Source organism: Tripterygium wilfordii, chromosome 7 (assembly GCF_013401445.1).
Source record: "Tripterygium wilfordii isolate XIE 37 chromosome 7, ASM1340144v1, whole genome shotgun sequence".
NCBI lineage: Eukaryota > Viridiplantae > Streptophyta > Magnoliopsida > Celastrales > Celastraceae > Tripterygium > Tripterygium wilfordii.
In genome coordinates, this window is record NC_052238.1 from 9,269,918 (window position 1) to 9,283,384 (window position 13,467).

Below are 13,467 nucleotides of genomic sequence, written 5' to 3' on the forward strand. Positions count from 1 at the left end.
TCGATAAAGATGCCAATAAAACAAGTTATGTTTGAAAATACACAAAACTTGAAAAGGTAGTCTATGGACAGAATTGAGCATCCGTAAAGCAACAAAGTGGATCGTTGTACTCAATTTAGTGTTCTTAGACGTCTAACTTGCTAGTTTAGCTTTCGTACAACGTATCGTTAGGTGAAGATGCCACTAGACCAAGTTATGCTTGAAATTGCACAAAACCATGAAAGCTCATCTATGGACAGAATTGAGCATTCCCAAAGCATCAAAGTGCACCATTGTGCTATATTTAGTGTTCTTAGTAGCCTAACTTGCTATTTTAGCTTTCGTACAACGTTTCGTTAAGTAAAGATACCAGTAGACCAAGTTATGTTCCAAATTGCACAAAAATTGAAAAGTTTGTCTATGGACAGAATTGAGCATACCTAAAGCATCAAAGTGGATCGTTGTACTCACTTCGGTGTTTATAGACGTCTAACTTGCTAGTATAGCTTTCGTACAACGTATCGTTAGGTGAAGATGCCAATAGACAAAGTTATGCTTGAAATTGCTCAAAACCTTTAAAGCTCACCTATGGACAGAATTGAGTATTCCCAAAGCATCAAAGTGAACCGTTGTGCTCTATTTAGTGTTCTTAGCAGCCTAACTTGCTAGTTTAGTTTTCGTAGAACGTTTCGTTAGGGAAAGATACCAGTAGACCAAGTTATATTTCAAATTGCACAAAACTTGAAAAGTCTGTCTATGGACAGAATTGATTATTCCTAAAGCATCAAAGTGGACCGTTGTACTCCATTTAGTGTTCTTAGAAGTCTAACTTGCTAGTTTAGCTTTCGTACAACGTTTCGTTGGGTAAAGATTCAATAGACCAAGTTATGCTTGAAATTGCACAAAACCTTAAAAGCTCATCTATGGACAGAATTGAGCTTTCCCAAAGCATCAAAGTGGATCGTTGTACTCTATTTGGTGTTCTTAGCCGTCTAACTTGCTAGTTTAGCTTTTGTACAATGTTTCGTTCTATAAAGATGCCAATAAAACAAGTTATTTTTGAAAATGCACAAAACTTGAACAACTCATCTATGGACAGAATTGAGCATTCCCAAAGCATCAAAGTGGACCTTTGTACTGTATTTAGTGTTCTTAGCAGTCTAACATGCGAGTTTAGCTTTCGTATAACGTTTCGTTAGTTTAAGATACCAATGGACCAAGTTATGTTTCATATTGCACAAAACTTGAAAATTTTGTCTATGGACAGAATTGGGCATTCCTAAAGCATCAGAGTGGACCGTTGTACTCTATTTAGTGTCGTTAGAAGTGTAACTTGCTAGTTTAGCTTTTGTACAACGTTTCGTTCGATAAAGATGCCAATAAAACAAGTTATGTTTGAAAATACACAAAACTTGAAAAGGTCGTCTATGGACAGAATTGAGCATTCGTAAAGCAACAAAGTGGATCGTTGTACTCAATTTAGTGTTCTTAGACGTCTAACTTGCTAGTTTCGCTTTCGTACAACGTATCGTTAGGTGAAGATGTCACTAGACCAAGTTATGCTTGAAATTGCACAAAACCTTGAAAGCTCATCTATGGACAGAATTGAGCATTCCCAAAGCATCAAAGTGCACCGTTGTGCTCTATTTAGTGTTCTTAGTATCCTAACTTGCTAGTTTAGCTTTCGTACAACATTTCGTTAAGTAAAGATACCAGTAGACCAAGTTATGTTCCAAATTGCACAAAAATTGAAAAGTTTGTCTATGGACAGAATTGAGCATTCCTAAAGCATCAAAGTGGATCGTTGTACTCAATTTAGTGTTCTTAGACGTCTAACTTGCTATTTTAGCTTTCGTACAACGTATCGTTAGGTGAATATGCCAATAGACAAAGTTATGCTTGAAATTGCTCAAAACCTTGAAAGCTCATCTACGGACAGAATTGAGCATTCCCAAAGCAACAAAGTGAACCGTTGTGCTCTATTTAGTGTTCCTAGCAGCCTAACTTGGTAGTTTACTTTTCGTACAACGTTTCGTTAGGGAAAGATACCAGTAGACCAAGTTATGTTTCAAATTGCACAAAACTTGAAAACTTTGTCTATGGACAGAATTGACCATTCCTAAAGCGACAAAGTGGAGCGTTGTACTCTATTTAGTGTTCTTAGAAGTCTAACTTGCTAGTTTAGCTTTCGTACAACGTTTCGTTGGGTAAAGATTCAATAGACCAAGTTATGCTTGAAATTGCACAAAACCTTAAAAGCTCATCTATGGACAGAATTGAGCTTTCCCAAAGCATCAAAGTGGATCGTTGTACTCTATTTGGTGTTCTTAGTCGTCTAACTTGCTAGTTTAGCTTTTATACAATGTTTCGTTCTATAAAGATGCCAATCAAACAAGTTATTTTTGAAAATGCACAAAACTTGAACAGCTCATCTATGGACAGAATTGAGCATTCCCAAAGCATCAAAGTGGACCTTTGTACTCTATTTAGTGTTCTTAGCAGTCTAACATGCGAGTTTAGCCTTCGTATAACGTTTCGTTAGTTAAAGATACCAATGGACCAAGTTATGTCCCAAATTGCACAAAAATTGAAAAGTTTGTCTATGGACAGAATTGAGCATTCCTAAAGCATCAAAGTGGATCGTTGTACTCAATTTAGTGTTCTTAGACGTCTAACTTGCTAGTTTAGCTTTCGTATAACGTATCGTTAGGTGAAGATGCCAATAGACAAAGTTATGCTTGAAATTGCTCAAAACCTTGAAAGCTCATCTATGGACAGAATGGAGCATTCCCAAAGCATCAAAGTGAACCGTTGTGCTCTATTTAGTGTTCTTAGCAGCCTAACTTGCTAGTTTAGTTTTCGTACAACGTTTCGTTAGGGAAAGATACCAGTAGACCAAGTTATGTTTCAAAGTGCACAAAACTTGAAAAGTTTGTCTATGGAAAAAATTGACCATTCCTAAAGCATCAAAGTGGACCGTTGTACTCTATTTAGTGTTCTTAGAAGTCTAACTTGCTAGTTTAGCTTTCGTACAACGTTTCGTTGGGTAAAGATTCAATAGACCAAGTTATGCTTGAAATTGCACAAAACCTTAAAAGCTCATCTATGGACAGAATTGAGCTTTCCCAAACCATCAAAGTGGATCGTTGTACTCTATTTGGTGTTCTTAGCCGTCTAACTTACTAGTTTAGCTTTTGTGCAATGTTTCGTTCTATAAAGATGCCAATAAAACAAGTTATTTTTGAAAATGCACAAAACTTGAACAGCTCATCTATGGACAGAATTGAGCATTCCCAAAGCATCAAAGTGGACCTTTGTACTCTATTTAGTGTTCTTACCAGTCTAACATGCGAGTTTAGCTTTCGTATAACGTTTCGTTAGTTAAAGATGCCAATAGACCAAGTTATGTTTCATATTGCACAAAACTAGAAACGTTTGTCTATGGACAGAATTGGGCATTCCAAAAGCATCAGAGTGGACCGTTGTACTCTATTTAGTGTCGTTAGAAGTGTAACTTGCTAGTTTAGCTTTTGTACAACGTTTCGTTCGATAAAGATGCCAATAAAACAAGTTATGTTTGAAAATACACAAAACTTGAAAAGGTAGTCTATGGACAGAATTGAGCATCCGTAAAGCAACAAAGTGGATCGTTGTACTCAATTTAGTGTTCTTAGACGTCTAACTTGCTAGTTTAGCTTTCGTACAACGTATCGTTAGGTGAAGATGCCACTAGACCAAGTTATGCTTGAAATTGCACAAAACCATGAAAGCTCATCTATGGACAGAATTGAGCATTCCCAAAGCATCAAAGTGCACCATTGTGCTATATTTAGTGTTCTTAGTAGCCTAACTTGCTATTTTAGCTTTCGTACAACGTTTCGTTAAGTAAAGATACCAGTAGACCAAGTTATGTTCCAAATTGCACAAAAATTGAAAAGTTTGTCTATGGACAGAATTGAGCATACCTAAAGCATCAAAGTGGATCGTTGTACTCACTTTGGTGTTTATAGACGTCTAACTTGCTAGTATAGCTTTCGTACAACGTATCGTTAGGTGAAGATGCCAATAGACAAAGTTATGCTTGAAATTGCTCAAAACCTTTAAAGCTCACCTATGGACAGAATTGAGTATTCCCAAAGCATCAAAGTGAACCGTTGTGCTCTATTTAGTGTTCTTAGCAGCCTAACTTGCTAGTTTAGTTTTCGTAGAACGTTTCGTTAGGGAAAGATACCAGTAGACCAAGTTATATTTCAAATTGCACAAAACTTGAAAAGTCTGTCTATGGACAGAATTGATTATTCCTAAAGCATCAAAGTGGACCGTTGTACTCCATTTAGTGTTCTTAGAAGTCTAACTTGCTAGTTTAGCTTTCGTACAACGTTTCGTTGGGTAAAGATTCAATAGACCAAGTTATGCTTGAAATTGCACAAAACCTTAAAAGCTCATCTATGGACAGAATTGAGCTTTCCCAAAGCATCAAAGTGGATCGTTGTACTCTATTTGGTGTTCTTAGCCGTCTAACTTGCTAGTTTAGCTTTTGTACAATGTTTCGTTCTATAAAGATGCCAATAAAACAAGTTATTTTTGAAAATGCACAAAACTTGAACAGCTCATCTATGGACAGAATTGAGCATTCCCAAAGCATCAAAGTGGACCTTTGTACTGTATTTAGTGTTCTTAGCAGTCTAACATGCGAGTTTAGCTTTCGTATAACGTTTCGTTAGTTAAAGATACCAATGGACCAAGTTATGTTTCATATTGCACAAAACTTGAAAATTTTGTCTACGGACAGAATTGGGCATTCCTAAAGCATCAGAGTGGACCGTTGTACTCTATTTAGTGTCGTTAGAAGTGTAACTTGCTAGTTTAGCTTTTGTACAACGTTTCGTTCGATAAAGATGCCAATAAAACAAGTTATGTTTGAAAATACACAAAACTTGAAAAGGTCGTCTATGGACAGAATTGAGCATTCGTAAAGCAACAAAGTGGATCGTTGTACTCAATTTAGTGTTCTTAGACGTCTAACTTGCTAGTTTCGCTTTCGTACAACGTATCGTTAGGTGAAGATGTCACTAGACCAAGTTATGCTTGAAATTGCACAAAACCTTGAAAGCTCATCTATGGACAGAATTGAGCATTCCCAAAGCATCAAAGTGCACCGTTGTGCTCTATTTAGTGTTCTTAGTATCCTAACTTGCTAGTTTAGCTTTCGTACAACATTTCGTTAAGTAAAGATACCAGTAGACCAAGTTATGTTCCAAATTGCACAAAAATTGAAAAGTTTGTCTATGGACAGAATTGAGCATTCCTAAAGCATCAAAGTGGATCGTTGTACTCAATTTAGTGTTCTTAGACGTCTAACTTGCTATTTTAGCTTTCGTACAACGTATCGTTAGGTGAATATGCCAATAGACAAAGTTATGCTTGAAATTGCTCAAAACCTTGAAAGCTCATCTACGGACAGAATTGAGCATTCCCAAAGCAACAAAGTGAACCGTTGTGCTCTATTTAGTGTTCCTAGCAGCCTAACTTGCTAGTTTACTTTTCGTACAACGTTTCGTTAGGGAAAGATACCAGTAGACCAAGTTATGTTTCAAATTGCACAAAACTTGAAAACTTTGTCTATGGACAGAATTGACCATTCCTAAAGCGACAAAGTGGAGCGTTGTACTCTATTTAGTGTTCTTAGAAGTCTAACTTGCTAGTTTAGCTTTCGTACAACGTTTCGTTGGGTAAAGATTCAATAGACCAAGTTATGCTTGAAATTGCACAAAACCTTAAAAGCTCATCTATGGACAGAATTGAGCTTTCCCAAAGCATCAAAGTGGATCGTTGTACTCTATTTGGTGTTCTTAGTCGTCTAACTTGCTAGTTTAGCTTTTATACAATGTTTCGTTCTATAAAGATGCCAATCAAACAAGTTATTTTTGAAAATGCACAAAACTTGAACAGCTCATCTATGGACAGAATTGAGCATTCCCAAAGCATCAAAGTGGACCTTTGTACTCTATTTAGTGTTCTTAGCAGTCTAACATGCGAGTTTAGCCTTCGTATAACGTTTCGTTAGTTAAAGATACCAATGGACCAAGTTATGTTTCATATTGCACAAAACTTGAAAATTTTGTCTATGGACAGAATTGGGCATTCCTAAAGCATCAGAGTGGACCGTTGTACTCTATTTAGTGTCGTTAGAAGTGTAACTTGCTAGTTTAGCTTTTGTACAACGTTTCGTTCGATAAAGATGCCAATAAAACAAGTTATGTTTGAAAATACACAAAACTTGAAAAGGTCGTCTATGGACAGAATTGAGCATTCGTAAAGCAACAAAGTGGATCGTTGTACTCAATTTAGTGTTCTTAGATGTCTAACTTGCTAGTTTCGCTTTCGTACAACGTATCGTTAGGTGAAGATGCCACTAGACCAAGTTATGCTTGAAATTGCACAAAACCTTGAAAGCTCATCTATGGACAGAATTGAGCATTCCCAAAGCATCAAAGTGCACCGTTGTGCTCTATTTAGTGTTCTTAGTATCCTAACTTGCTAGTTTAGCTTTCGTACAACATTTCGTTAAGTAAAGATACCAGTAGACCAAGTTATGTCCCAAATTGCACAAAAATTGAAAAGTTTGTCTATGGACAGAATTGAGCATTCCTAAAGCATCAAAGTGGATCGTTGTACTCAATTTAGTGTTCTTAGACGTCTAACTTGCTAGTTTAGCTTACGTACAACGTATCGTTAGGTGAATATGCCAATAGACAAAGTTATGCTTGAAATTGCTCAAAACCTTGAAAGCTCATCTACGGACAGAATTGAGCATTCCCAAAGCAACAAAGTGAACCGTTGTGCTCTATTTAGTGTTCCTAGCAGCCTAACTTGCTAGTTTACTTTCGTACAACGTTTCGTTAGGGAAAGATACCAGTAGACCAAGTTATGTTTCAAATTGCACAAAACTTGAAAACTTTGTCTATGGACAGAATTGACCATTCCTAAAGCGACAAAGTGGACCGTTGTACTCTATTTAGTGTTCTTAGAAGTCTAACTTGCTAGTTTAGCTTTCGTACAACGTTTCGTTGGGTAAAGATTCAATAGACCAAGTTATGCTTGAAATTGCACAAAACCTTAAAAGCTCATCTATCGACGGAATTGAGCTTTCCCAAAGCATCAAAGTGGATCGTTGTACTCTATTTGGTGTTCTTAGCCGTCTAACTTGCTAGTTTAGCTTTTGTACAATGTTTCGTTCTATAAAGATGCCAATAAAACATGTTATTTTTGAAAATGCACAAAACTTGAACAGCTCATCTATGGACAGAATTGAGCATTCCCAAAGCATCAAAGTGGACCTTTGTACTCTATTTAGTGTTCTTAGCAGTCTAACATGCGAGTTTAGCTTTCGTATAACGTTTTGTTAGTTAAAGATACCAATAGACCAAGTTATGTTTCAAATTGCATAAAAGTTGAAAATTTGTCTATTGACAGAATTGGGCATTCCTAAAGCATCAGAGTGGACCGTTCTACTCTATTTAGTGTCGTTAGAAGTATAACTTGCTAGTTTATCTTTTGTACAACGTTTCATTCGATAAAGATGCCAAGAAAACAAGTTATGTTTGAAAAAACACAAAACTTGAAAAGGTCGTCCATGGACAGAATTGAGCATTCGTAAAGCAACAAAGTGGATCGTTGTACTCAATTTAGTGTTCTTAGACGTCTAACTTGCTAGTTTAGCTTTCGTACAACGTATCGTTAGGTGAAGATGCCACTAGACCAAGTTATGCTTGAAATTGCACAAAACCTTGAAAGCTCATCCATGGACAGAATTGAGCATTCCCAAAGCATCAAAGTGCACCGTTGTGCTCTATTTAGTGTTCTTAGTAGCCTAACTTGCTAGTTTAGCTTTCGTACAACGTTTCGTTAAGTAAAGATACCAGTAGACCAAGTTATGTCCCAAATTGCACAAAAATTGAAAAGTTTGTCTATGGACAGAATTGAGCATTCCTAAAGCATCAAAGTGGATCGTTGTACTCAATTTAGTGTTCTTAGACGTCTAACTTGCTAGTTTAGCTTTCGTACAACGTATCGTTAGGTGAAGATGCCAATAGACAAAGTTATGCTTGAAATTGCTCAAAACCTTGAAAGCTCATCTACGGACAGAATTGAGCATTCCCAAAGCATCAAAGTGAACCGTTGTGCTCTATTTAGTGTTCCTAGCGGCCTAACTTGCTAGTTTACTTGTCGTACAACGTTTTCGTAGGGAAAGATACCAGTAGACCAAGTTATGTTTCAAATTGCACAAAACATGAAAACTTTGTCTATGGACATAATTGACCATTCCTAAAGCGAGAAAGTGGACCGTTGTACTCTATTTAGTGTTCTTAGAAGTCTAACTTGCTAGTTTAGCTTTCGTACAACGTTTCGTTGGGTAAAGATTCAATAGACCAAGTTATGCTTGAAATTACACAAAACCTTAAAAGCTCATCTATGGACAGAATTGAGCTTTCCCAAAGCATCAAAGTGGATCGTTGTACTCTATTTGGTGTTCTTAGCCGTCTAACTTGCTAGTTTAGCTTTTGTACAATGTTTCGTTCTATAAAGATGCCAATAAAACAAGTTATTTTTTAGAATGCACAAAACTTGAACAGCTCATCTATGGACAGAATTGAGCATTCCCAAAGCATCAAAGTAGACCTTTGTACTCTATTTAGTGTTTTGAGCAGTCTAACATGCGAGTTTAGCTTTCGTATAACGTTTCGTTAGTTAAAGATACCGATAGACCAAGTTATGTTTGATATTGCACAAAACTTGAAAAGTTTGTCTATGGACAGAATTGGGCATTCCTAAAGCATCAGAGTGGACCGTTGTACTCTATTTAGTGTCCTTAGAAGTATAACTTTCTAGTTTAGCTTTTGTACAACGTTTCATTCGTTAAAGATGCCAATAAAACAAGTTTTGTTTGAAAATACACAAAACTTGAAAAGGTCGTCTATGGACAGAATTGAGCATTCCCAAAGCATCAAAGTGAACCGTTCTGCTCTATTTGGTGTTCTTAGCAGCTTAACTTGCTAGTTTAGTTTTCGTACAACGTTTCGTCAGGGAAAGATACCAGTGGACCAAGTTATGTTTCAAATTGCACAAAACTTGAAAAGTTTGTCTATGGACAGAATTGACCATTCCTAAAGCATCAAAGTGGACTGTTGTACTCTATTTAGTGTTCTTAGAAGTCTAACTTGCTAGTTTAGCTTTCGTACAACGTTTCGTTGGGTAAAGATTCAATAGACCAAGTTATGCTTGAAATTGCACAAATCCTTAAAAGCTCATCTATGGACAGAATTGAGCTTTCCCAAGGCATCAAAGTGGATCATTGTACTCTATTTGGTGTTCTTAGCCGTCTAACTTGCTAGTTTAGCTTTTGTACAATGTTTCGTTCTATAAAGATGCCAATAAAACAAGTTATTTTTGAAAATGCACAAAACTTGAACAGCTCATCTATGGACAGAATTGAGCATTCCCAAAGCATCAAAGCAGACCTTTGTACTCTATTTAGTGTTCTTAGCAGTTTAACATGCGAGTTTAGCTCTCGTATAACGTTTTGTTAGTTAAAGATACCAATAGACCAAGTTATGTTTCAAATTGCACAAAACTTGAAAAGTTTGTCTATGGTCAAAATTGGGCATTCCTAAAGCATTGGAGTGGACCGTTGTACTCTATTTAGTGTCGTTAGAAGTGTAACTCGCTAGTTTAGCTTTTGTACAATGTTTCGTTCTATAAAGATGCCAAAAAAACAAGTTATTTTTTAAAATGCACAAAACTTGAACAGCTCATCTATGGACAGAATTGAGCATTCCCAAAGCATCAAAGTCGACCTTTGTACTCTATTTAGTGTTCTTTGCAGTCTAGCATGCGAGTTTAGCACTCGTATAACGTTTCGTTAGTTAAAGATAACAATAGACCAAGTTATGTTTCAAATTTCACAAAACTTGAAAAGTTTGTCTATGGACAGAATTGGGCATTCCTAAAGCATTAGAGTGGACCGTTGTACTCTATTTAGTGTCCTTAGAAGTATAACTTTCTAGTTTAGCTTGTGTACAACGTTTCATTCGATAAAGATGCCAATAAAACAAGTTTTGTTTGAAAATACACAAAACTTGAAAAGGTCGTCTATGGACAGAATTGAGCATTCGTAAAGCAACAAAGTGGATCGTTGTACTCAATTTAGTGTTCTTAGACGTCTAACTTGCTAGTTTAGCTTTCGTACAACGTATCGTTAGGTGAAGATGCCACTAGACCAAGTTATGCTTGAAATTGCACAAAACCTTGAAAGCTCATCTATGGACAGAATTGAGCATTCCCAAAGCATCAAAGTGGATCGTTGTACTCTATTTTGTGTTCTTAGAAGTCTAACTTGCTAGTTTAGCTTTCGTACAACGTTTCGTTGGGTAAAGATTCAATAGACCAAGTTATGCTTGAAATTGCACAAAACCTTAAAAGCTCATCTATGGACAGAATTGAGCTTTCCCAAAGCATCAAAGTGGATCGTTGTACTCTATTTGGTGTTCTTAGCCGTCTAACTTGCTAGTTTAGCTTTTGTACAATGTTTCGTTCTATAAAGATGCCAATCAAACAAATTATTTTTTAAAATGCACAAAACTTGAACAGCTCATCTATGGACAGAATTGAGCATTGCCAAAGCTTCAAAGCAGACCTTTCTACTCTATTTAGTGTTCTTAGCAGTCTAACATGCGAGTTTAGCTCTCGTATAACGTTTCGTTAGTTAAAGATACCAATAGAGCAAGTTATGTTTCAAATTGCACAAAACTTGAAAAGTTTGTCTATGGACAAAATTGGGCATTCCTAAAGCATCAGAGTGGACCGTTGTACTCTATTTAGTGTCGTTAGAAGTGTAACTCGCTAGTTTAGCTTTTGTACAATGTTTCGTTCGATAAAGATGACAATAAAACAAGTTATGTTTGAAAATACACAAAACTTGAAAAGGTCTTCTATGGACAGAATTGAGCATTCGTAAAGTAACAAAGTGGATCGTTGTACTCAATTTAGTGTTCTAAGACGTCTAACTTGCTAGTTTAGCTTTCGTACAACGTATCGTTAGGTGAAGATGCCACTAGACCAAGTTATGCTTGAAGTTGCACAAAACCTTGAAAGCTCATCTATGGACAGAATTGAGCATTCCCAAAGCATCAAAGTGCACCCTTGTGCTCTATTTAGTGTTCTTAGTAGCCTAACTTGCTAGTTTAGCTTTCGTACAACGTTTCGTTAAGTAAAGATACCAGTAGACCAAGTTATGTACCAAATTGCACCAAAATTGAAAAGTTTGTCTACGGACAGAATTGAGCATTCCTAAAGCATCAAAGTGGATCCTTGTACTCAATTTAGTGTTCTTAGACGTCTAACTTGCTAGTTTAGCTTTCGTACAACGTATCGTTAGGTGAAGATGCCAATAGACAAAGTTATGCTTGAAATTGCTCAAAACCTTGAAAGCTTATCTATGGACAGAATTGAGCATTCCCAAAGCATCAAAGTAAACCGTTGTGCTCTATTTGGTGTTCTTAGCAGCCTAACTTGCTAGTTTAGTTTTCGTACAACAATTCGTTAGGGAAAGATACCAGTAGACCAAGTTCTGTTTCACATTGCACAAAACTTGAAAAGTTTGTCTATGGACAGAATTGACCATTCCTAAAGCATCAAAGTGGACCGTTGTACTCTATTTAGTGTTCTTAGAAGTCTAACTTGCTAGTTTAGCTTTCGTACAACGTTTCGTTGGGTAAAGATTCAATAGACCAAGTTATGCTTGAAATTGCACAAAACCTTAAAAGCTCATCTATGGACAGAATTGAGCTTTCCCAAAGCATCAAAGTGGATCGTTGTACTCTATTTGGTGTTCTTAGCCGTCTAACTTGCTAGTTTAGCTTTTGTACAATGGTTCGTTCTATAAAGATGCCAATAAAACAAGTTATTTTTGAAAATGCACAAAACTTGAACAGCTAACATGCGAGTCTAACATGCGAGTTTAGCTCTCGCATAACGTTTCGTTAGTTAAAGATACCGATAGACCATGTTATGTTTCAAATTGCACAAAGCTTGAAAAGTTTGTCTATGGACAGAATTGGACATTCCTAAAGCATCAGAGTGGACCGTTGTACTCTATTTACTGTCGTTAGCAGTGTAACTTGCTAGTTTACCTTTTGTACAACGTTTCGTTCGATAAAGATGCCAATAAAACAAGTTATGTTTGAAAATACACAAAACTTGAAAAGGTCGTCTATGGACAGAATTGAGCATTCGTAAAGCAACAAAGTGGATCGTTGTACTCAATTTAGTGTTCTTAGACGTCTAACTTGCTAGTTTAGCTTTCGTACAACGTATCGTTAGGTGAAGATGCCACTAGACCAAGTTATGCTTGAAATTGCACAAAACCTTGAAAGCTCATCTATGGACAGAATTGAGCATTCCCAAAGCATCAAAGTGCACCGTTGTGCTCTATTTAGTGTTCTTAGTAGCCTAACTTGCTAGTTTAGCTTTCGTACAACGTTTCGTTAGGTAAAGATAGCAGTAGACCAAGTTATGTTCCAAATTGCACAAAAATTGAAAAGTTTGTCCATGGACAGAATTGGGCATTCTTAAAGCATCAAAGTCGACCGTTGCACTCTATTTAGTGTTCTTAGAAGTCTAACTTGCTAGTTTAGCTTTCGTACAACGTTTCGTTAGCTAAAATGCCAATAGGCCGCTGGAAATTGAACAAAACCTTAAAAGATCATGTATGGACAGAATTGAGCATTCTCAAAGCATCAAAGTGGACTGCTGTACTCTATTTAGTTTTTTTAGAAGTCTAACTTGCTAGTTTAGCTTTGGTACAACGTTTTGTTCGATAAATATGCCAATAAAACAAGTTATGTTTGAAAATGCACAAAACATGAAAAGCTCGTCTACGGACAGAATTGAGCATTCGTAAAGCATCAAAGTGGACCGTTGTACTCTATTTAGTGTTCTTAGAGGTCTAACTTGCTAGTTTAGCTTTCGTACAACGTTTCGTTAGGTAAAGATTCCAATTGACCAAGTTATGCTTGAAATTACATAAAACCTTAAACGCTCATCTATGGACAGAATTGAGCATTCCCAAAGCATCAAAGTGGACCGTTGTACTCTATTTAGTGTTCTTAGCAGTCTAACATGCGAGTTTAGCTTTCGTATAACGTTTCGTAGTTAAAGATACCAATAAACCAAGTTATGTTTCAAATTGCACAAAACTTGAAAAGTTTGTCTATCGACAGAATTGGGCATTCCTAAAGCATCAAAGTGGACCGTTGTACTCAATTTAGTGTCGTTAGAAGTGTAACTTGCTAGTTTAGCTTTTGTACAACGTTTCGTTCGATAAAGATGCCAATAAAACAAGTTATGTTTGAAAATGCACAAAACTTGAAAAGCTCGTCTATGGACAGAATTGTTCATTCGTAAAGCATCAAAGTGGACCGTTGCACA